The following is a 22,997-nucleotide window of genomic DNA, read 5'->3' on the forward strand; positions in this document are numbered from 1 at the left end:
AGGCCCGAGGTTATGCTAATGACTCCTGAGGATGGGGGCTGGTAACTGGGGATCCATCCCTGTGATTGAAGGGTTGGAACTTTGAGCCCAGACCCCAACCCCTGGGACAGAGGGGCTGGAGATTGCGTTCTGACCAGTGATTTAATCAATTGTGCCGGCGAAATGGAGCCTCTGAAAACTTTAAACCACAGGGTCTGGAGAGCTTCGATCCTGTTGGTGAATGCAGTGGGGCACGTGCTGGGAGGGGGACCTCCTGGAAGGCGTCAGAGCTCCACACCCTTCCCCCATAGCTCGCCCTGTGCATCTCTTCCATCTGGCTCTTCCTGAGTTGTAATCTCTATAATAAAGTGGGAACAGTAAATGAAGCGCTTCCCTGAGTTCTGTGAGCCATTTTGGCAAATTATCAAACCCAAAGAGGGCGTCATGGGACACCCCACCCCCACCCCTGATTTATAGCCAGTCAGTCAGAAATACGGGAGGCCTGGACTTCCGCCTGAAGTGGGGACAATCTTGTGGGGCTGAGCCCTTTAGCCTATGGGGTCTGTGGTGACTCCGGCCGTTGGTGCCAGAAGTACATTGTAGGACACCCAGGTGGTGTCCACAGAGAATTAGAGAATGGGTTGTATGGAAAACCCACACATTTGGTGTCGGAAGTGTGGTGAGTACAGGAAAAAGAGTTTTACCTTTTCTCCTTGCCCCCACCCGTCCCGATCCTGGACTGCCCTTTTCTACCTGGCCTTAGAGCCTGGCATGGCGTCCCCTTGCCTACCTTGCAGGGCCCAAGTCCACCAGGGCACCCCAGGGCCTGCTCTTACTCCAGTCCCCCTCCCAGCCTTTCAGGCCTGCGCTTTGTCAGTGCTGGGGGAGGGTGAGGAGCAGGCGGTGGGCAGCATGGGCATTAATGTTCATCGTCATGTGGCTCGGGGGTGGGTGTCTTTTTCAGTCTGACACTGAAAGAAGTCCCAGACAGGGAACCTCTGTGCTTCTCCCCTCTTACTCCGGGTGGTAAGAGGTTAACATGGCCTGGAAGCTCTAGTTGCTATGGAATTCCAGGAGGGGCCAAAAGAGAGCCTCTCCAAGGACCCTGGAGGTGGGGAAGGGCATGGGCCCAGCCTCTGCCTCCACGTGGTCCGTGCTGCAGTGTGGTGTCTGCTCAGGATTCCCAGGGTCCCTGATCCCCAAGGATCTGTCTGGAACAGGAGGAGTTCTGTCCCGCTACCTGGGAGATGGGCCGGGCAGTGGTCCCTGAGATTGGCACTGCCCCAGAAATCTGTTCTCATCTGAATTGGCCTAGAGGTGACCCACCGCTGATGTCTCAAATAAAAATAACCCAGAAATTGGAGCAGGACTAGCTTGCCCCAGGATGGAACCCTGCCATCTGCTGCACGCTGGCAGCCTCGTGCCCTGCGCTGCAGGGAGCTGAGCTCCGAAGGTGACTCCTAGGAGGGAGGGACCTGAGCTGTTCTCTGGCCCCATGTCCCACAGCCCAGCCCTGCTGCAGCCAGACGGGCCTGTGTGTGAGCTCTGCTCCAGGAGTCAGCCTGGGGTATTTCTTCTACCTCCTTGTCCTCCCCCACCACCTCGGTAACAGCAGTCTTTTTTTTCACCCTTTAGTAGGAAATTGTTAATACCCCCCCCCCAAAGAATCATGTCATTTCTCCCTATAAATATATCAGTAGGGGTCTCAGTTGATGAGGATATTTTTCCCTTTACATAACCACCATGTCATTATTACAAATAACCAAATTAGCAATAATTCCTCAATATTATCAATATCTAGTCTGTATTGGTCTAAAACTATCTTTTCGGAGTTGGTCTGTTCGAGTTGGGATCCAAAGTCTACGAGTTGCATTTGGCTGTTGTTGGAAGGAGGGTCTCTTCACGCTGAGCCCTGGGGGAGGTCACCTTTGTCTTCAAACCCCTCGGCCTCCACCCTCCCCCATTCCTGGGTTCAACACACTGCTGCCGCCTCGGCACCAGGGACATTTCTCAGAGAAATGAGCCCGGAGATCGCTGCCAAAAGCAGCTGGCCTCAGGGTGTTGAGCAGCATTAATTCAGCAAAATGTGCCAGGCGCGTGCACCTGTGTGCCTGCCCTGGGAGCCCTCGACCCGTGGGTCCCTGAGAGCTGAGAGCAGGGGTTCCTGCGGTAGAGTGTGGGTAGCGGTTGGGGACTGCTCTGGGAAAAGCTGAAGCAGAGACGGCAAGAGCAAGAGATGGAGACTTCCTGAAGCACCGGTGGCTGGGGTGACCTTTGCAGGCAGAGGGTGTCAGCCCCCTGAAGACAGTAGGTAAATGGTTGTGCTAGGACATTGTCACGTCTGGGGGTGTCCTTGGCCAGATGTGAGGAGGGCACCCTTGCTGCCAGTGCCAGCCTAACCTCTGGGAGCATCTGCAGCTCTGAGGTGGGCGACTTCACTCTGCCTCGAGCTCCCTCCCCGTGGGCACATTTCCCTGCCACGGCCGGGCAGCTGGTGGACACGGTTCTGTAGCCTGCGTCCTTGGGAGCCTGGAGGCTACTTCTTGGAGACTGGGTCTTATTTGTCTGCAGTGTGTGCCCCGTGGTTCTGGCCAGGACGTACATGGGGGTGCACTGGATGGATGGGGGAGAGAAAGAAGAATGTCCTAAGCTGTTTTCCTGCTGTCGTTGGTGCCACTGTGGACTTGAGCCTTCTTTCCTCAACTAGGTGAAGCATGTGAAGCCCTGTCTGAACTGTTAGTCCCCCACAGGGTGTGGCCCTTTCAGCACCGGCTGGACTTACCCCTGGGGAAGCCGCTGATTCCTGGGTTAGAAGAGCATCCCTAGAACCAGCGAGACATTCTCCCGAGCGCCTGGCACCCCCAGCCCACAGAGGGACACAGGGCGGGAAGGGTAGGGACTCCAGTGTGTCAGGACTGGAGGGGGCAGGGATAGGGGTGGCGGGATGGGGAGCGGCCCTGATTTTCTCCAAGGAGGGCAAACCACCACCACCACCACAATGGTGCTCAGACCCAGACTGGAGAGACGCCAGCCAGGAGACCCAGTTCTAAGAGTTACACTTTAAAAAAATGTCCTCGCCCAAGGATATGCTTGTTGATTTTAGAGAGAGAGAAACATCCATCAGTTGCTCCTGTATGGGCCCTGACCAGGGGTCAAATCTGCAACTTTTGCTGCACAGGACGACGCTCCAACCACCTGAGCCACCTGGCCAGGGCTATGCTTTTTTTTAAAAAAATTTGATTATTCAAAGTTTGTTATAAAATCTTGAGGGCATGCTAAAACAAAGAGTGTGCTGATGGCATTTATTAAGACACCTCCTCCTCTGTGCTGTGCCCGTGAGTGGAGTTTCAAGGAAGTGAGAATCATTTTCCCCAATTGACGTGTAGTAAATTGTGTTAAACCAATAAGACATAATGTTTGGGTAAATCGGGCGCTAACAGCATCTGACTGCAGGCCCAGCCAGGCAGGCCGCTTTACTGCTCGTATTATTTAATGTTAGTGGCGTAACCAGCTTGTAGCCGGCTGGCGTGGGGCTGGCAGCTGAATCAATTACCTGCAAACACTAATTTAGAGCATGCTCAATTGGCTGTGTAAGCAGGTCCCGGTTCACATTTGCCACAAGGAGATTAATAACGTGATGTCTTTGACAGCCTGGGACCTTAATTGAAATTACGCTCTTTCTCTCCAAACGGTGAAGGGGGCATCCTGGGCCCTCCCATGACACTTCTGTGGGGCTGGGGAGTCATTTGGAAGGCAGAGGGGCTGTGAGGAGCACTGGGGAGCAGCGTGGCACTGTCCTCCTCCCTGGGCTGGGGCCCTTCTTGGCAAATGCCCCAAGCCCAGCTGGAGACCCTCGGCGGGGCCTAGGTTTTCCTCCGCTCTTCAACACAGACAGCATCCCCCCAACAACAGCCTCCGGTTTCCTTCCAGTCCCTTGTTAATGGAGAACTTGCCCAGCTCTGCTTCCATGGGGTAAAAGGCTCCTTGCTTTGCCCCGGCCGGGTGGCCCTGTTGGTGGCAGCACGAAAAGGTTGCGGGTTTGATCCCCAGTCAGGGCGCATAAGGGAGGCAACTGATCGCTGTTTCTCTCTCTCTGACATCAATAAGCATATCCCTGGGTGAGAGCTTTTAAAAAAGTCTCCTCACTTTTTTCTGCCCTTTGGTCAGATGGAGCGAGTCATGATTCTGTGTGTTCATTGTGCCCCCAGGTCCCCGCTGGGGGTGAGGGACAGGGACCCAGCCTGAGGGGTTTCTTCTGAGGGAGTTTGTTAGCCCGACCCTACACTTACACACATGTCCCCCACCGCCCGGCACACACCATACCTCTCACCCATACCACACGTTTATCAACACTCCCCACACAGACACGTGCACACTTCACACACAGCACAGCGCTCGCACACTGCACCGCTCACGTAGCACTCACACGCTATACACACGTTCCCGCACACAGCCCCCACCACACGCATCACACCCTGCACACGCGCACAGACACCTCCTACACCCCCCACACACACTCCCCTCCCCCACATCACACACTGCTCACACACACTCACACACCACGCCCACGCCACACCTCAGCCACAGGGTGCTGGGTCAAGTGGTTGGTCTTTCAATTTACCCACCCCCCAAACCCTTGCTGTGTTCTTGCTAAACAAGGCCATTTTGGGGGAGGTTGAGGTTTAGAAATTTCAACTCCAGTGAGCATAATTGGAAGGTGGGAGAGTTGTAGGAAACCCTAGAACCCCACTGACCCATGGTGGTTTGGGCTGCAGAAGGCACCGGCAGCTGAGGCCGCTGAGCCGCTTTCCTCTGTCCGGTACCCCCATCTTCAGGCTGATGCGGACTGTCTGCATTTCCAGCCCTCTCGGCTTAGCACCCTCCTCTTGCATCTGCGGGTCCTCCTGGGGCACTGGGACCACCGACGGACCATCTCAGAGGCCTGGGCCCCTCTCTCACTCTGGGCTTGCCCGGAGCTCTTCCTGCTGGGCGTGGTGGTCATACGTGCCCCTGGCCGCACCCCCAGGGGCCATGCAGAGGATCCAGTTTTCATTGATGATGGACAGCAGCAAGAAGCTCTTATTCCCCTCCTTCTTGGAGGTTCTGGAGATGTACAGCTAGCTTCCAGGCACCTGGGAGTGGTGTGACCTACACTGGCCCCAGCCTGGGCAGTCCTGGGTGCCAGTGAGGCCACCCTCAGTTTACCTACCCCGTGAAAGCGCTAGAGTTGTGCTTGGGGCCTTTGGGAGCTGCGGGGCCTCTCAGACCTGCACCCTCGGGTAAGAACAGATGTGATGGACCCTGCTCTGTGGGCCCGGTCACTGTCCACGGACAGTGTGCCCTGCGCCTCCGTAGCACACATAGCCTCACTCTGTTGGCCACCTTGAGGGACAAGACTGTGGCATAGCTCGTTCAAAAAGGGCCCCCGAGACCCCAGGTCTGGGTGTGGCGAAACCCGCTCTTTGCCTTGTGTTGTGAGGCTGGCGCAGGTTTCCTGCCAGCACCTCCTCGACTGTTGGAGACGGGCCACACTAGGCCACCATGCGAGGGCTCAGGAAACCCCCGTCTGCCTGGTGCCCCCTCGGGAAGGCAGCCCTGAGTCCTGCACCCGGATGGCCACACCTCAGCGAGCTGAGCCCTTTTCAAGAGGCAGGGTCATCTCGGGTGGACAGGTCCTTGGAGTTCAGAGGAGGCTGTGCTTTATCCTGGACTGCCCCACACCGGTAGAACAGTCCCACGTGCCCACCCAGCCTGCCGTGGCCACGCCTGACAGGAGGGCAGGGAGTAGCTCTCTCTGTGAAGTTCGGCAGAGCCTGGGGCTGGAGAGTGTAGTTGGGGCCTCGGTGGAGGAGAGACTGTGGGACTCTGGCTTAACATGGGGATAGCTCCTTTCGCCTCTCAGAGTGACTGAGAAATGGGCACACATGGGCGCAACCCAGCCTGGTATTCAGCTAGAAAGCTGAACGAAGAAGCAGAGGAGAAGGCAGCCTGGTCCATGCAGCCCTAGGGAGAGCTGCTGAAGACAAAGGTAATAATAGAAATTTTCTTCTCAAATGCCAGGGGAATTGCCCTCGAGAGAATCCTGTGAAGTAACAGTGGTGCCAACGGCATCTTTATGATTTAACTCCAGGGCGTCACATCTGAACCTGATTTTGACTGTTGATTTCCAATAAATATTTAGCACCAGTTTAAGGAAGTAGTGTTTTTTATCCTGGCTTGCTAGGAGATTTTTTCAGGAAAGGATGCTGAGTTTTATCAGCTGCCTTTTTGGCACCTCCCTTGGCCTTGTGTGTCTCTGTGTCTGTTAAGCAATTACTATACTTGTATTTTAGAATAGTTTCAGCCACCGAAAGGCTACAGGAGTACTGGACGGTTCCCACGTACCCCGCCCCCCTGCTCCCCTGCTGTTCTCGTGGCCCTACCATGTCTGCCCAGCTCGCTGGCAGTGTGGACGCCTTGTGGTTATCTGAAGTCCACACTTCATTCCAGTCTCCTTAGCTCCGCCTAATGTCCTTTCTTCTGTTCCAGGACACCGTGTGGTGTATTACACTTAGGTGCCCTGTCCCCTGAGGCTCCTCTGGCTGTGACAGTTTCTGCCTCCCCTCGTCTTTGGAGCCTGTGGGTTTTCGGGAGTGCTGGTCATGTAGCTGGTAGAGCGTCTGGCAGTGTTCACTTTTCTGATGGTCTCCTTCTGAGGGTTCCTCGGGCGTCGTTGGGAGGAGGAGCATGGAGGCCAGTGCCACTTCCGTCACCTCATGTCAAGGGTGCCTGCTGTCAACCGGGGTTACCGCTGATGTCGACCTTGAGCACCTGCCTGAGGGAGTGTGTGTCCAGCTTCCCCAGACAGTCGCTTCTGCAGCCCCGCCTCCACCCCAGCCTGCCCTTAAAGAGAGCGGACTCTGCTCTGTCTCCCAAGGGACGAGTATTTGCACACGCCATTGTATTCTGTGCAGGAGAGCTCTCTCTTCTTCCCCATGTATGTGTTTACTCAACCATTTACTTCCTTGTATCTATGTGGATATACATTCTGTACTTGGGACTGTGATTTCATATTAAGCTACTTAATTTGTCGCTCGGATCATCCCAACTTGGGTCACCGGGGACTCTTTCACTTGGTGCCCGTGTTGTCTGACACCCCTCTCCCTGCCCCGTCGTTTTGATTTTGAACACTCTCTTCTTTCTGCCGCCGCCAGACGCACCCGGCTCATTGCACGCGTGCCCCACTCCGGCCCTGGGGTCAGCCGTGTCTCCCGGGAGCCAGGCTGCTTTTATGGGAGAACAGTGTTGGTGCTGGTGTGCCTTAGATGGACCTCATGACCAGACTTCTAGGTGTCTGGCCAGCGTGGCGTCCGTGGCACACGCTCTACTTTGCCTTGGTGGGTTACTATTCTAAGAAGCTGCAGGAGTGAAATGGTGACACAGTATATACCCTAGTGGATAGAGCATGGTCTCTAGAGCCTGGCGTCCTGCCAGTTCCTATGCCTCAGTTTCCTCATCTGGAGAAAGGATGACAATAGCACTTCAGAGACAGTTAGAAGGATTTGGTGCGTTAGTATATGGACAGTGCATAGACCGGGCCTGATGACATGTAGCCAGCACTGTAATGTCGTCGTTTTTTACTAGCACTTCATGTGGACGCAAAATAGGGGCTTGAGCTATACATGTTTTCTTAAACTCTCTTAGCCATATTTTGAGACCAGGATTTTTTAAAGCACGATGGGAAGCTCTCCACATTTTTATGTTTTCTAGAACAATTTAGAAAGCATAGGGCTTTCTGTTCTTGAAGGTCTGAAGAAGTCCTCTGATACTGCCAGAAATTGCGTCTTTGGGCAGAACGTCTTTGACAACGTTCCGGGTGTCCAGGGCTTTGCTGTAATCGGTCGCTCTCCCTCTGAGTCAGCACCGCGTTTTCCTGAAACTGTTTGTTTTCATCCAGAATTTTCGGCTTCATTAAGTTTGCAAAGTACCTCCTCTGTGTCTGTGGCTGTTTCCTTCCTCATTTCTAATATCTGTGTTCTTTCCCTGTGTCGTGGCATCGCCGGCACTGGGCCCATGTCATTAGTCTCCTCGCACATTCGCCTTTCGAATGCCCCTGTTGGCGCTCCTGCCTGCCTCGTTCGCGGACTCCCAGCTCTGTCCTTCCTTTCTCCTCCCTTCCTGGCCTTGTTTGGAACATTTGGCTTTTACTTAATTGAATCTTTGCTTATTTTCCTTCTTCTTTAGTAAGAGATGAATTGTGACAATACATTTTTGAATGCTGACTTGACCACATCCTGAGAAGTTTTGATTGATTTGATTTTTGACCTAAGACAGGAACAAAGAGCATTTCTTCTAATTTCCAGATAGATGTGGTTGGTTCGCTTTCTTGGTTAATTTTTTGTTGTTAGCTTCTGGTTTTGCCACCATTGTACTTTGAGAATATAGTGTATGTAAATTTTATTTTTCTTTGTTTTGAGATTTTCTTTCTTTGTGGCCTATTTAGAAATATTTTTGTCAGTATTTTATGGAATAAAATAAAACATTAAACATGTATTGGAAACTTTTTTTAAAAATTTTTAGTGCAAATGCTTTGGTGTGCCTTCAATCAGGTTTGTTATCTTATTCTAGTCATCTGCCGCATCTCTCTCTCTCTCTCTCTCTTTTCTGTACATTTTTTCTACCATCAGGAGAGGTGGTTTTATGAATTCCTCATTGTGATTCTAACTAGATTTTTGTTTTATTCATTTCCTTACCAAGTTGTTTGAAGCATTCAGGTTGATTATTGTTATATCCTCATTATGTATTTTATCTTTTTATAAGAATCCCTTTTAAGAATTAAGAACAGCTTATAAGAATCCCTTTTGACCTAATTAATCCATTTGTCTTCAGTCGGACTTTATCTGATACTGGCATTGTCATTAAATTGTTTCTTTTTGTTGCACTTTCCCTGGTGCACCGTTGCTTACTTCTTTGTTTGGCGGCTTTCTTGTTCCAAATGCCTCGGCAGGGCCTTCGGCATCTGCTGTGCTGACCAGGGGTCTCACCTCTCGTCTTGCTGGTACTTTCTGGTTTCTGTTCTGCCTTTCTGGCTCTGAAAAGCTTGTCTGCCGTTGGAAAGTAGGAAAATTTCCTTTGTTTTCTTTTATATGCATTCCACTTTTGGTGCAGAATTACTTTTAAATTAAGAAAAAATGAGCTGTATTTCTCTATGTTCTCTACCTTTGGTAAAAATTCTAAAACTATTGATTCCTCACTCTGAAGAGTGAAAAATTTAGCATGGTTTTACTCTTTATCCACCTTCCCCTTCTTTTCCAGTTTTTCTTTTATATAACTTCTCTTTCCATCAGCCAGTTCAACGCTTGCATTGTTTTATAATCACTTTAATAAGTGACTTGGATATAGCCCTGCCTCAGTGAAGCCAGCGTGGGCCGTCCTAACAGGGTTCCCCTTCCCCTCGTGCGGCGGTGGTCAGCCCTTTTCATCTCATGGCGCACATAACCTGATTACTAAAACTCGGTGACACGCCAAAAAATATATTTTTTGCCGATCTGACGGGTATAATTTTGATTTATTCACATTGGACAGCTATTGCTTTGTTGGCTGCTGTCAGTTTTTCATTTGACAGCCTAAGGGAAGAGAGGTCAGTGCCCCTGACTGAACGGTCAGATACTCATTCGTGTTTTGAAAATTCTTGCTGCACGCCGGTTGAAAATCGCTGCTCTGATGCTTCACTTTGACCTTGCGCATTGAGAGAGTCCTTTTGTTGCCTCCTACGTGAAGGACGGCTTTGCTGGGCGTTGCATCTTTCTTCCGTGAAACCATTCCCTCCATTGTTCCTGGAGATCTTAGGCAAATTCTCTTCATTCTTTTTTCTAGGAAACTTTTTTATTTTCTTTCCTTGATGTTTAGAGGATTCTGCCTTTTTTCTTGAGAGTAACTACTTTCTGAGGATCTCAGTACATTGGGCATCAAAACCCCACCAGTCCCAAGGCCAGTTAGAGGCCCAGGTAAAGGCAGCCCCTTGAGAACAGGTGTGAGCTGGGTTGTGTTAATTCAAAGTTCTTTAGCCAGTCCACGACACAGGTGGCTGCAGAGGGCCATACACCTCAAGCGGCAAGGCCCAGGCCAGGGGTCTTCTGACCTAGGCCAGTGAGGGCGGAGCAAAGCAGTCGCCTGACACACAGAGCAGCGAGGTGGAGGACGCAGCCTACCAGCCGCGACCCAGACAGCAGCTCTGGGGAGTCGGGAACAGCTCAGCCATCAGCCGGACTGGTCTGCCCGCAGAGGACAGGCCAGCGACAGTGGCCATTTGAGCACGCAAGTGGGAGTGTCACATGTGAGTTTCCTGTCAGTTACCCCACTGGCCACTCCCCAGGGGCAAGCCTTTATCCCCTGGGGTCATGTTACCTGAGACCTGTGATGTAAGTATTTGCCACGCCACCCTGATGGATCTCACTCCCCAGGCTCTCTGGCTCCTATCAGCTACAGGAGCTGATGTGGCCACTCATGGAGGGGACAGAAGCTGTGCACACAGGCTTGAGGTTGTCCCTGCCAGCTCCCAGGATGGTTGGTCTAGGAACTGGCTCTTTAATCTGAACAACGACACCTTTCTTTGCCTGAGGCTCTTCTTTTAAATTCCTATTCCAGCCCTGGCTGGTGTGGCTCAGTGGATTGAGTGTCAGCCTGTGAACCAAAGGGTCCTCGGTTCGATTCCCAGTCTGTGCTGCCCACTGGTTACGCCCATTTTGTAACCTGCCTTTCATCTGAGAGAGCCCTTTCTCCTCTGGCCCGTTCTCCATGTCCTGCCCATCCACATGGACCTGTGAAAACACGGGCTGGACACTGTCCTTCGGTTTCCTCCCACTTCCACAGGGAGGCTGGTTCTGGCTTCTTCTGCCCACTGACCCAGAGCTGTCTGATCAACCCCAAGATGTGGGGTGCTGTCCAAATTGCTCAGGCCCAAGAGAAAGGGGGTGGAAAGTTTGGGCTGCCTGTGGATTCACTGTGCAAGGTGAGCCACGCAGAGGAGCTGAGGAGGAAGGGGTGCCAGCCACACCTGGGGTGCTCCCCCTCTCCCGGGGGTGGAGGCAGCTTCCCCACTGTGGGCTCACTGCCCGAGGCTGGCCTTGGCCACAGCCCATTAGATGGCCTGCCTTCCATTGGGGCCCCTTGAGCCTCCAGAAGCTTCTGTCAGGGAAAGGACTTGGTGTGTGTGTTAGCGGGGAGACCATGGGGTCCCCACTTCTCACTCTCAGGAGGAATTTTCTAGCAAGACAAAGGCCAGAGGTTGTAAGCTGGTAGCCTCTGGGCTTTTGCCAGTTCACAGGCAGCTTCAGTTTGGCCCATGCAAGGGCAATTTTTTCAGATTTGTTTAAAGTTAACAATTTAAAATCAGGAGACTATTCTGGCTTTTTCTAGAAAGTGAAATAGCTAGTAACCTCAGGCTGGTTCCCACAAAGCAGCGGCCAGTGGGAGCTGAGTAGGCTTTGGGGCCCCCGGAAGAGCCGCCCCACCCCCGCCGGTTGCCTCCCCAGACTCTGAGGCAGCCTTTCACCGCCCCTTTCGTCAGCCTCATGCACTGGGCCTCTTACAGTTGAGAAAGATTTCTCATACCAGTGTCCTCATCAAAAGAGAGAAAAATAAAGGATGGTTTAAGGGTCACGTAATTCAAGAAAAATCGGGAGAGCTATGGAAGAGCCTGCTTCTCCTGCTTTGCCCCTTGACAGGCTACCTGCCAGGTGCCTCAGCCCCGGAGCTGGGCCTGGCCCTCACCGCCACCCTGAAGAGGCTTTCCTAAGGGAGCCCAGCGGCACACAGGCAGGCGTGGGGATGGCTGTGGGGGCCCGGTGCCCATCTCAGGGGGCGTCTGTCCAGTGTAGTTCGACCATCAGCAAGCTCCGTCTATGCGGCGTCTCATGAGGAGCTCTCCTGTAGGAGCCGCTACTCCGGGTCGCCTCCCAGAGCAGGCAGACAGCTGCGATTATGCTGCGAGGTTTGGTGCTGGTTTTTAGAAAATTCTCATTCAGACCTATTACCTGCTGGTGCAGAAGGATGTTCCCTGTGGGAGCAATTATTCTGGGCTGGGAGTTTTTCCCTTCTAACTCTGAATTCTGTAGATGTCATGAAGGGTTTAATCCAGGAACTCTGAAACCCTGTTTCTGTATCTGCCAGCAGGCACGTCTGCTCTTGAAACCTGGAGGTAATTTATGATGAAACCACACAGAGGGTCTTCCCGCTCAGAGGCCCTGACACAGGCTCCACAGGGGCACCAGGAGCCAGGCTTGAGCCGCACAAGCCTGCTGGCCAGGACAGCCTCTGCCCCGCGCCCTGGCCCCTCAGTCATGGTGCAGAGCTGGGTGGTGTGGGCCTTGGAGCTTCCTCTGGCGGTTGTCAGAGGGCATGCCACAGTCCCAGCCATGTGCCCCCACCCCCACAACTGCCCCAGAGCAGGACGAGGAAAGGGGCAGGGTCGGTGTGGCCAGTCAGGAGATGGGTCCCGGCAGCTGTGCCCACTTGGCTCTCACGTGGATATGGGACTGTCCACATGCTGTTCTTAAGGTTCAGGGGTGCCCAGGGAGCCAGGCTGCTGATGGCTGTGAGCATGTCCTGTGTTGGTCACAGACCTCAGGCCAGGGGTCTCGGCAAGCGTGTTGTCACTGTGCATGGCCCTGGGATGCTTCTGGGCCCCCAGCACTGCCATGGGCCAAGGTCTCCTCCTGTCTCCTGCTTCTCTGAGCAGAATGAGAGATGCCATCTGCCCTTGGCCACAAGGCCGGCCTCTCTCTGCCCCAGCACCCGCAGGCACCTGGCGGGGGCTGCAGGAAGGGGACCTAGGGTCGTGGTTACCACTGCTCCTGGGCCCAGCCGTGTTCGTGCTGATGCCATCATTTTGTTCGAAAAGCCAGCTCTGCTTCTGCGGAGCCCCAGGGCCCCCCGTCCTCGTCCCTGTCTGCTCCTTTGTGTGCAGCAGTGCCTGCTCTGAGAGTGTGCCACACACAATGCCTGCCCGAGGGACTGCACTTACGACAGACTTGGGGCCGCTCATTCGTAGGGGCAGCTGCTGGCCAATTCTCTTGTGTCCGGGCCTGTACCAGGTCACGACCTTCAGGAGCAGCTCTGTCTGTGGTCAGCTCAGGTGGCTCTCCTGCGTATCCCGGCCAGGGGCACGACAGCTGTCCCTCCAGCTTGGGGTGACTGGGGTTTGGTGGATGGCCCTGCCCGTCCAGCCACCCCTCTGCCCCGGTAGATGCCTGGTAGTCATTAGGGTCGGGGCCTGGTGGGCTTTGTATTTGCTGTTGTACTTTGTTTTGCTGTTCATCCCAGCAGGAGAAGCGGGGTTGGACTGCTTGTCCTGAAGCCGGGCTGGTGGCTGCAGAGATGGAACCCCTGTGTGGGTGGGGGCTGATGTCCACTGAGCCCTTGCCCCCTTGGGTGCTGAGCAGGCCTTTGGGGGCAAGGGGTGTTTGGAAAAGTGGCAGCAGCTACAGGCCTGGGAAAGGGGTTCCTTCTGGATGCACAGTTTACATGTGGGGCACGTCCTTGCTCCCCTAGGCACTGAGAGGTAGGAGGGACAGGCATGGGCACTAGTGCTGGCTGAAGCTGGACAAGTGTCACTGTCCCACAGGTGCAAAGACCCAGGAAAGCGTGCCCAGGTCCCTGGGTGAGTCTGGCGCCCCAGCTGCCAGCATGACCCATCCAAAGGGAATGTGGTTCTCTCCCCAACCTGGGGTTATGCAGAGCAGGCTCTAGCAATCTGTGTACTTTCAGCTGAGCTGGAGTCTTCGAATCATTAATCCTGGCAGCTCTTCTTGAAACTGGAGAAAGGTGGAAATTCATCTAGGTGCTATGAAAGGAGCCTGGAAGGAAAAAGCGTCTGGCGGCGGTGGTGATGGGTGGCGTGCCTGGAGACAGTGCTGGTGGCTCAGGGATCCACCAGCTGAGAGATGGTTTCCCAGGGAGAACTCGGGGAATTCTAAGCAGGTAATGAGTAGTGACTTTCTTTTGATTTACGGCAAGACTTGGCAGTCGATCTATAACCCCCTGAAGAGGATAGAAATGAATCTCCAAGAGGCTGCCGTCTGGATGCCTCGGACTGGCAGTCCTCCCGGGGGGCAGGGGGGAGAACCTCAACCAGGGGCAGTCTGGGTGGGGGTCCACTCTTTCTTCTGCCAAGAGGACCAGGCCTCCCCTGGCAGGTGACAGGGGAGGACCCAGGAGATAAAAGAGGAGTGGGTGGCAAGGCCAGTCTCAGTGAGATGCCCCTCAGAGGTTTCTGTGAGCTGAAGAGTCACTTGACCAGCCAAGGCTATGGCTTTGGGTGGCAAGTGGATGGAGGTGGCAGCAGGGGGCAGTGAGGAGGCCGTGGGGGTGGGGCTGCGGGAAGAGAGGGCCGGTTGGAGGATGAGTGTGGCACTAGAGCTGAGGACTTGCTGATGGGTTGGATGTTGGGGGTGAGGGAAGAGGAGGAATTGCTCCCTTCCTCTCCTGCCTCCTACCTCCCCTTCATTGTGTTTTCTGCCTAAAATGCAGAGGCTCTGCCCTTGGGCTGTGCTTTCATGAGACGAGGCGGGAGACCCCCAGGGCCCTGGTGCTGCATTTGGGGGCTGGCTGTATTCCCTGTTCTGCCTTGAGTGTGTGTGTGTGTGGTGTTCACACTCATTAAGTAGCCCCTCACTCTGTCTGCCTGGGGGCACACGGGGTGTTTGTGTGAGGGGGTGCACATTCGTTAAGCAGGCCCCCTTATTCTGCCCCCCTTGCAGAGGGGCCGGGCCAGGGGATGGAGTGGTCTTGACTCTACTGGGACACATCTTCAGGGGTCAGGGCAAAAATGTGGGATCACCACCCAGGTGGAGGAGTGAGGAGGAGCCGGGGCAGCTGCTCTGGGATCAGTTGCATGTGTGGACAGGAAGCTGGTTGTGTTCAAAGAGAGGCAAAGAGGCATTGGGGGACTGAGTGGTTCTTGGCCAGCATGTAAGTCACAAAGCCCCTGGGGCCAGGGCAAGTCCCCTCAGTCACCCACTCACTCCAGTCAGCCCATGTGTTTGTTCGGCAAGTATTTATCAAACACCTACTGTATGCCAGACCAGGTTCCGAGCTCCGGAGATGCAGCAATGTGAGAGAGGCCCTGCTCCCATGGAACATAGCTCTGGGGGAGAAAGGCAGTGGGCATCAGCCCACCAGCGGCAGCAGCCCCGCACACCTTTCCTGAGGCCAGACCACATGCCAGGCAGCCGGAGCCCTGCCAGTGCGGCGATCAGATGGGGGTTCCACCAGATTCACCCTCACAGCAACACCCTGAGCCTCGGGACTATTGTTGAGATCCTTTTACAGACAAGGAGAGTGAGGAACCAGGTGGCTAATTGCTTGGCCAAGGTCACCCCATTGGCGGGTGAGGGAGTGAGGATCTGAACCCTGAACATCAGCCCTCAGGCCCACACTGCTCTGCCCTGGGACCTCGCCTGATGGAAAGGGGCCACCTCTTTCAGCCTCGCAGTTGTCGTGTGGCACTGTAGGGTACCAGAAAGTGTGGTTGTCCTTGGGGGTAGTTCTGGTTTTAAAATTACCTACAAAAATAAAAAAGAACAAATACCTACCGAATGCCACAGTCCGGGCAGAATCTGGCCAACTCTCGGGGCAAGATTCTACCTCCTGACGAGGAAAGACTGCTAAAGAAAGGCAGGAGGCCCAACCAACACTCCCCACCCCATGGTCAAGATCAAGCTCAGCCAGGAAGCTCTGGGGCCATCACCTGGGGAGCAGAGTGTGGCCTTCAGATGTTGCTCCAGCCTCTACAACCGTTCTTTCTGTGGCCCTTCAGAGACCACAGGGCCAGAGCAAAGGGCCGGGCTGGACAGGGGTAGAGATGTGGGAAGGACCTGGGGTGGGCAGGTCACCGCCAGGGATGCTCGAAGGGCCAGGGCGGCCTGGTAGGCTCTCAGAAAATGTTCCCGAGGAAGAAAAGGAACAGGGCTGTTCCTCTCTTGGGTGGTGGGGAAGGAGGACTCAGCAGGCTCCTCCCTTAGCACTTGGGAGGATTCAGGGTCCAAGGAGCATCCGGCCAGGCTAGGGCCAAAGCTGTGCATGCCAGAGCAAGGTCATGTGCCATCCCCACCCCAGGGCTGTGTGCTTTTCCAGGCGGCCTCGCTTCCTGTGGATGTGGTCACCGCCCTGGTGACCCTGATGGCCCAGTGGTTATCAGGGAATCAGGTCTGTGCCCCTGGGCGGGCAGATAAGGGGCGTGTGCTGGTGTTGCAATGCGGCGCGTGTGGCAATCCTTCATGGGCGGGCGGGCGGGCACGCCCAGGGCCAGGCCAACGCCAGCCCCACCAGAGGGGCATTAAATGGCAGGGGGTTCTGCAGACAGGCTTGTGATGCTGAGGAGGCCTGATCTTTCTGGGCTGGATGTAACCTGCAGAACCCACAGTTGTCTCTTTAAGACCAGGTGTGGTAGGTCCCCCCCAACTGGCTAGGAAGTACGTTTCGGGTTGTCCATTTCAGGGAGCTCTGATTTGACCAGAGTGCAGCAGAAGCCCTCTTGACTCTCTTGCTGTTCTTGGCTGAGCAGGCTGACAGATGCCCGCCATCCACCGCCTGACTGTCCTTGGCAAGCACACCCCCCGTGGGCCCCGTGCCCCCTGCCTACACCGCTCTGCCCAGTCCGTCTTGCTCCCGGGCTGCCTGTGCCATTTCGGTGGATTACAAACACTCATTGGGAGCTGCAGGTGCCCAGCCTGTCCCAGGAGAGGGGACGGGACAGGGGAAGCCTGTCTAGGAAGCCCTGGAGGAGCGGCACAGTAAATCGGTCACACGTGCAGCACACTGGATGGTGACAAATACTACAGAAAAAAGCGAAACCGGGGAAGATAAGCGAGGGAGTCTTGGAAGGGATTTGCAGTTTTGAAGAGGGTGGTGCTGAAGGCCTCTCATAAGAGGAGTGGAGTAAGTTCTGGAGGGGCTAAGGGGCCAGGCCGTGGGGTGTCAGAGGAGAGGAACAGCCAAGCAGCAGAGAGGCCAGGAGCGAGGATGGGGCTGAGGTCCCCCGGGGCCCAGCATGGCACGGCAGAGCAGAGGAGGGACCCGGCCTGGTGGTGGTAGAGAGCAGCCTTTGGCTTTGTGCTGAGGAGCAACTGCAGGGGCGAGGGCAGCAGCAGCGGGGAGCCCAGCGAGGCAGCCCCTGCGGTGTGAAAGGTGACTGAGTGTCCCAGGTGAGAAGTAGGCGGGTTCTGGGCATGGTCTACCTGGCCCCGGGTAGCCCGACGGTCAGTGGTGTTGGAGGGGTCTGGTCCACGCCTGACTGAAGTTACGGCCGGCAGGATTCCCCGTCAGATCGGGGGTGACTTCAGGCTCTTCGACTCAGGCACTTAGGAGGATGGAGTTGCTACTAAATGAGGTAGAGAAGACTGGGGACCCCTGTGTGCAGGGGGATTGAGGCGGCAGGGTGGGGACAGAGAAGCATGAGGGGAAGATTCATTTCCAGCCAGGGTCACTTCCAGGGAGTTTTTAGCCTTCTTGTGACGGGTCCCACTGGATGTCATTTAGAATTTTTATAAATGAACTGTTGCTATGCTTGAAGAAAAGCCAGCATAAAATCATAAAGAACATTTCTTAGAATCCCATCTTAAAAAGTTTGGCATTTGCTTCAGGGAGTTCATGAAAGGCGTTAATCAAGACCCAAGAGTGGCAGCACCTGTCAGGTGGGCTGACAGTTGGAGGCACCTGTCATCATTCCTAAGGGTGGTGCTGGACTGTGCGACACCTGAGGAACCAGCTGTGGTAGTCATCTGTTGGTCGGGTCTCTCTCATCTGGGGAGTTGCCTTTGCTGAGAGCCCCCAAGAAGCTAAAACTGGTGGCATGGGTCCCGGGGCATTGCTGAACAGCTCCAGTTGCTGAGGGAGGCTCCATGGTCATCCCAGCTAGCCCACCCAGAGGCCGGCCTGCTCTGTGCCAGGCAGGTTGCCAGTGCTCGACCCCACATCCCCACACACCCATGTGGGCCGGGGGAGAAAGGTGACCCACCTATGCCTGAGCTCAGCCCCTCTAGGAGAGGATTTGGAGGGTCTGGTGCTGGGGTGGCCCCTGGGCTTAGGTGCCCAGCCAAAGAGAGGTGGAGGCCAGGAGGTGCTAGACCCCAGTGCTGCTGGTGCATTCTGGGGGCCGTGGGTGCATGTGAGAGGTGCCCAGGTCATAGGAGCTTTGACACGTGATGCTTTTCCCTGCTCAGGCCCCTCAAACATCCAATTGTGTGTGGCGGAGAGAACTGAGCCACCAGCCTGTACTGGAGCTCAGATCCCCTTTGTTAAACGGCATCCGGCCTGTTTTCTGCACTCCAGTAACAGAGTAGGGAGGGATCACCCCTCAGTCCCAGAGCCGCTGCTGGTGAGGCTCCACAGCTCTGCTCCAGGAGAGCACCCAGCTTGGGGAGAACATTTTTCTCTGGGACAACTGCCCTGCCTCCCAGCTGTCCACCGCAGGTGGGACACTGTGCTCCCACCTCCGTTACCCAGGGGCTGCCCCAGCCCTGGCCTGACTTGCTGGACGGTGGGAGAACTTGCTGTCAGGCCAGGCTGGGGCCATAGTGGGCCCGAGCGCAGGTCTTGGCCTTGTATGTAACAGGGCTAACGGGCCAGTGGAGCCCTCGACCTGCTTCATCCCTTGATGCCCTACAGTCTCCATTTTCCAGCAACCAGACTCGGGCCAGTGTGGCCCCAGAGAGGAGGCAGCCAGCATGCCATCAGGCTCCAAGCCACGGCAGGATTGACGACGGGCTTTGTTCCTCCTGCTCAATGGACACAGTGGGTCCTAGGAGAGTTGGGTGTAGCATCCCTGCCTCTCGGCCAGTTCTCCAGGCCCAGGGAGCGGATGGATGTGTTCACTCTGTGTGCAGCTGAGGGTCTGTGCCAGAGGCACAGGGCCCCGAGGGTGGCCCTCTGGGATTCTGGATCCTGGACAAGCCCCAAAGTCTTGTTGGCAACATTCTTGGGTGTGGCTGGGCAGTGAGCCAGCGCTTGGACTTGGAGAGTTATTTCCCGCAGTCCAGGAGGGTCACCCACTGCTTTAGTGCACTTCTGTCCTCCTGGTTCGCGGTCAGACACTTTCCTGCATTGTTCTCCTCGCGTTGTTTTTTCTGCCCCTTTCATTGGCTCTGCTGTGACTTGGTTGTTGTTGGGGAGAGGCTGGGTTAGCACCCCTTGAGGGTTTAGACCCCCACGTCTTCCAACAATGAGATTGCCCAACAGAAAGTGGCGAGGGTCAATGAGAAAACAGGCCCCTCACTGCACAACCCACGCACCTCTGGAAATCGCTGTCCAAGTTGCGTCTGATACCACTGCCCCCTTCAGCTCTCCCCCCAGTGTCTCTGTCTGCTTACCTGTAGTGGGCAGTTCAGTTGGATGTATTCCGATGGGCTCTATGCGCTTAGCAGTGGAGAAAGAGATTTGTCATTTTGCTATACAACATCAAACACACCATGACCTAAACGGTTGTGACAACAGAGAGTCCAACCACAGTCTAAAATCTCAGCATTATTTATGACGTCTAGAGGCCCAGCGCCTACAGTATCTCCTTAATCCAGTCTGGTGCTGGAGCCCTGGCTCCCAGGCCTGCCTGCGTGTCTCTAATGGCTGTTAATAACCGCTCCTCCAGGCTCCCTATTTGCTGGCGGAAAATCCATCTGAAGCTGTTGTGTCTCATGTGGCTGTTAAAAATTGATGTCCCTTTATTGATGTGCCTGGTTCCTGCCAACTACTTGGGGACAAATAAAAGTGGCTGAACTCAGAGATAAGCAGAGAACCATTTGTTCGTGGAATTGCTGGCCAATTGATGTTGGTGGTTAAACAAGCTATCATTTAAAAGAATCTTGAAAGAAATAAAAGTAGACTGTCTGAGAAGTTCAGGTTCGGCGTGACTGCGCCAGGCATGAGCAGTACCACTGTTCTGAGGGGGAGGCAGGGGGGTGTCCCTTCTCCAGCCCCAGGGCCCCTCTCCCTTCACTCTCCCTGCTGCTCCCGGAGCCCTGGCTGCCTCCTCTGGCCTTGTTACCACTCTTCTTGCCCACCCTGCTCTTTTCCGCCTCTGGATTGCCCACTTGCTCTGCCTTCTGCTGCAGACCCCTCCTCCAGGAAGTCCTCTCATGAGTCGCTTCCCTGTGGCTGTGCTCTGCCAGCAGGTAGCTTCTGCTTTGTCCAACCTCACGCCGTCACAGGGAGTCAGGGGACCTCTATCTCTCCGAGGACTTGAAGCCCAGGGTCTGCCTTGCTCACCCTGTGATCACAGCGCCTCACGGCTGGTGCATAGTAGGCATGCCATGGTGCTGCCGACAGGCCTGATGGATGGACCCCAGGGGCCTCCTGAGCTCCCGGGGAACTGGGCGTGGCAGATCTCTCCCAACAGCTTCTCTTCTCGCGCTGCCTCCTGCACCCCCAGGATGCAGGGCAGGCGTTCCCGGGGGCACCAGCCCAGTTCTGGCCTGTCGGACCACAGGATAATTCCTGTAGATCAGCAACAAGTGCGGAAGATCAGGAGGTAGTATCATTGATTTTCCCATAAAGGTGCAATCTGTAGTAAGAGAATCTTCCTAGCAATATCTCACCCGTCTTCCCTGACAGGCCCGTGCACCCGCTACTGGGAGAGGGGAGCATGTCTCTGGGTGACTTAATCAGTGGCAGCCACTGAGGCCTTCCTGGTTCCACTAGGCTCATGGCCCAGGGTGGGGGCAGGTGTGTCCTCTGCCTTGGGAGGACCAGAGCCCTTGCCCGTGCTGTCTCGGTCAAGCAGGAACACCCTGTCCAGAGCCAGCAGGAGACACTAAAGGAGGCTCAGGCTCGCCCCCCAGTGAGGTGCTGGGAGCCCCTCTCCCCCTCCTGCCCCACCCCTCTCCTCATTGTCCTCCGCACCTCCTCCTCTTCTTTCTCTACCTCCTCTCCCCTCCCCTGCTCCTCTAGGCCAGAGGTGGCACCTGAAACCACACTGGAGGCCTGTGGTCAGAGGGAGCTCTGGGCTGGTGTAACCTCAGGGTTTTCCTCCGCTCCCCCAGTTCCATCACCTTTCTTCCTTCTCACTGCTTTCTGGAGGCCAGGCCTCTTCCTCCACACCTGCTCTACCCTCCTCTGACGTTTGCTGAGTGAACATTCAGTGCCAGACACCAGGCAGGCAGAGGACCTGCTGAGAGCCTGGGTGGGACACCCATGTGCAAACTGGCCTTACACCAGTGCAAGCCCCTCGGTGGGGCTGGTGTCGGAGACCAAGCAGGGACACTTTGGGAATGTGGTGTGAGGGGCCCAGGGCAGCCCTCTGCCTGCGGCCCTTGGAGGTTCTGGCCCCCAGGATGCGACTGTGAGAGGTCATAGGAATAGCACTTACACGGCAACTTCCAATCCAAGCATGATCATCGTTCCCATTTCACAGCCGAGGGCACTGAGGCCAGAGAAGCGTGCACGGGGGCCCGGAGCCCTACCAACAGGGTGAGCCCTGCCCAGGACCAAACAAGGGGGTGGGTTCTGGGGGCCCTTATTCCCCATCTGGATCCAGGCCCCAATTGATCTTTGACCTGGGCTGTGGCCAGGTGAGGGCTTAGTGCCCCCATCTCCTGAGTCACCCGCCCTGGGGCCTCAGCTTGGCTTCCAGGTTCTGTTTTCCACCACTTTAATTGCATTTATTATTCATACACTTCTAAAACTGGCTTCTGGACCTCAATTTCCCAAGGCCCCTGGGCTGCCACAGCTGAGGCTCCTCTGTGTCAGGCTTGCCAGGGGTCCCCTTGTGGCTTTGAGTCAGGATCAGACACTCAGCTGGGGTCCCTTTGCTTTTGGAAATAAAAACAAAGGATTCCCAGCTCTGTGGCTCTCCCAGCAGCCCGAGGAGGCTGGGCCTTTTCTCTCCTCCTTCTGGAAGGGCTGGGTAGATGAGGGAGCTGTCCCCCCTGTGGTCCCACCTCACCCCTCAGCTTCCTGTGGCAGCCCATGCTTTGATCTTCCCTGCACCCTGGGGCTTCTCACTGGGGACTTAGAAGCTGTGCAGGAAACCCATTCAGATCCAAGCTCTTTGCTGAACCCGAGTTTTCTGTCTGGGCGGGGTGGCAGGGGAGCCTCTGGCAGGGGAGCCTCGGGGTCTGTCTGCAGCTCTCTGGAGGACTCGTGTCCCTGGGGCCTAGGGAAGGCCAGATGTGCTAGGCCCCACAGGACAGGTCTGACACTAGAAGGCCCTTTCTGCCTGCTGGCCCGAGACAGCCAAGGGGCCCGGGAGGCTGCAGGCTGGTGGGGTGCTCCGAAGTCCCATGCTCGGGTTCAGGGCTCTGGTTCATAAAGTGATGGGCTTGAAAGTTTTTTTTTTTTTTGTAATTGTTATTCAATTACAGTTGTATGCCTTTTCTCCCCATCCCTCTACCCCACCCCAGCTGAACCCACCTCCCTCCCCCCTCTCCACCCTCCCCCTTGGTTTTGTCCATGTGTCCTTTATAGTAGTTCCTGTAATCCCCTCTACCCACTGTCCCCGCCCCCACCCCCCACCCCCGCCCTGGCTATTGTTAGATTGTTCTTAACTTCAATGACTCTGGTTATATTTTGTTTGCTTTTTCCTTCTATTGCTTATGTTCCAGTTAAAGGTGAGATCATATGGTATTTGTCCCTCACTTCCTGGCTTATTTCACTTAGCATAATGCTCTCCAGTTTCATCCATGCTGTTGCAAAGGGTATAAGCTCCTTCTTTCTCTCTGCTGCGTAGAAAGTTTTTCCCTGCCAGGGGAAGAAAGGGCAAACAAAAAACAGATGCTGGGAGACAACAGGCAGCATCTCCCGAAGCTGAGCAGTCCGTGCCTGGTGCCCGGTGATCCGCTTGGCACTCGGCAAACACACAAAGACACACGTGTGAGAATGCTCTGTATGCGGGCTGGGAGTGGCCTAAAATGGGGACCCAGAGCCGCCGTGGAGGTGGATAAACTCTGGTGGCTCACACGGCAGGTACCTTCAAGCAGTGGGAACGAACAGGTTGGCCCTGCACCCGGCACCGTGGACGGTTGGCTCTCACAAGGGCAGTGTCAGCGGAG

General features: G+C 55.2%; 1 protein-coding gene across 1 annotated transcript in view; it reads left to right on the forward strand.

Annotated features, from left to right (window-relative positions):
- PEPD (peptidase D) overlaps positions 1-22,997 on the forward strand; it is a 113,956-nt gene that overhangs the window by 54,071 nt on the left and 36,888 nt on the right. The gene's annotated exons all lie outside the window — the stretch shown is intronic.

The sequence above is a fragment of the Desmodus rotundus genome, chromosome 12 (assembly GCF_022682495.2).
Source record: "Desmodus rotundus isolate HL8 chromosome 12, HLdesRot8A.1, whole genome shotgun sequence".
Taxonomy (NCBI): Eukaryota; Metazoa; Chordata; class Mammalia; order Chiroptera; family Phyllostomidae; genus Desmodus; species Desmodus rotundus.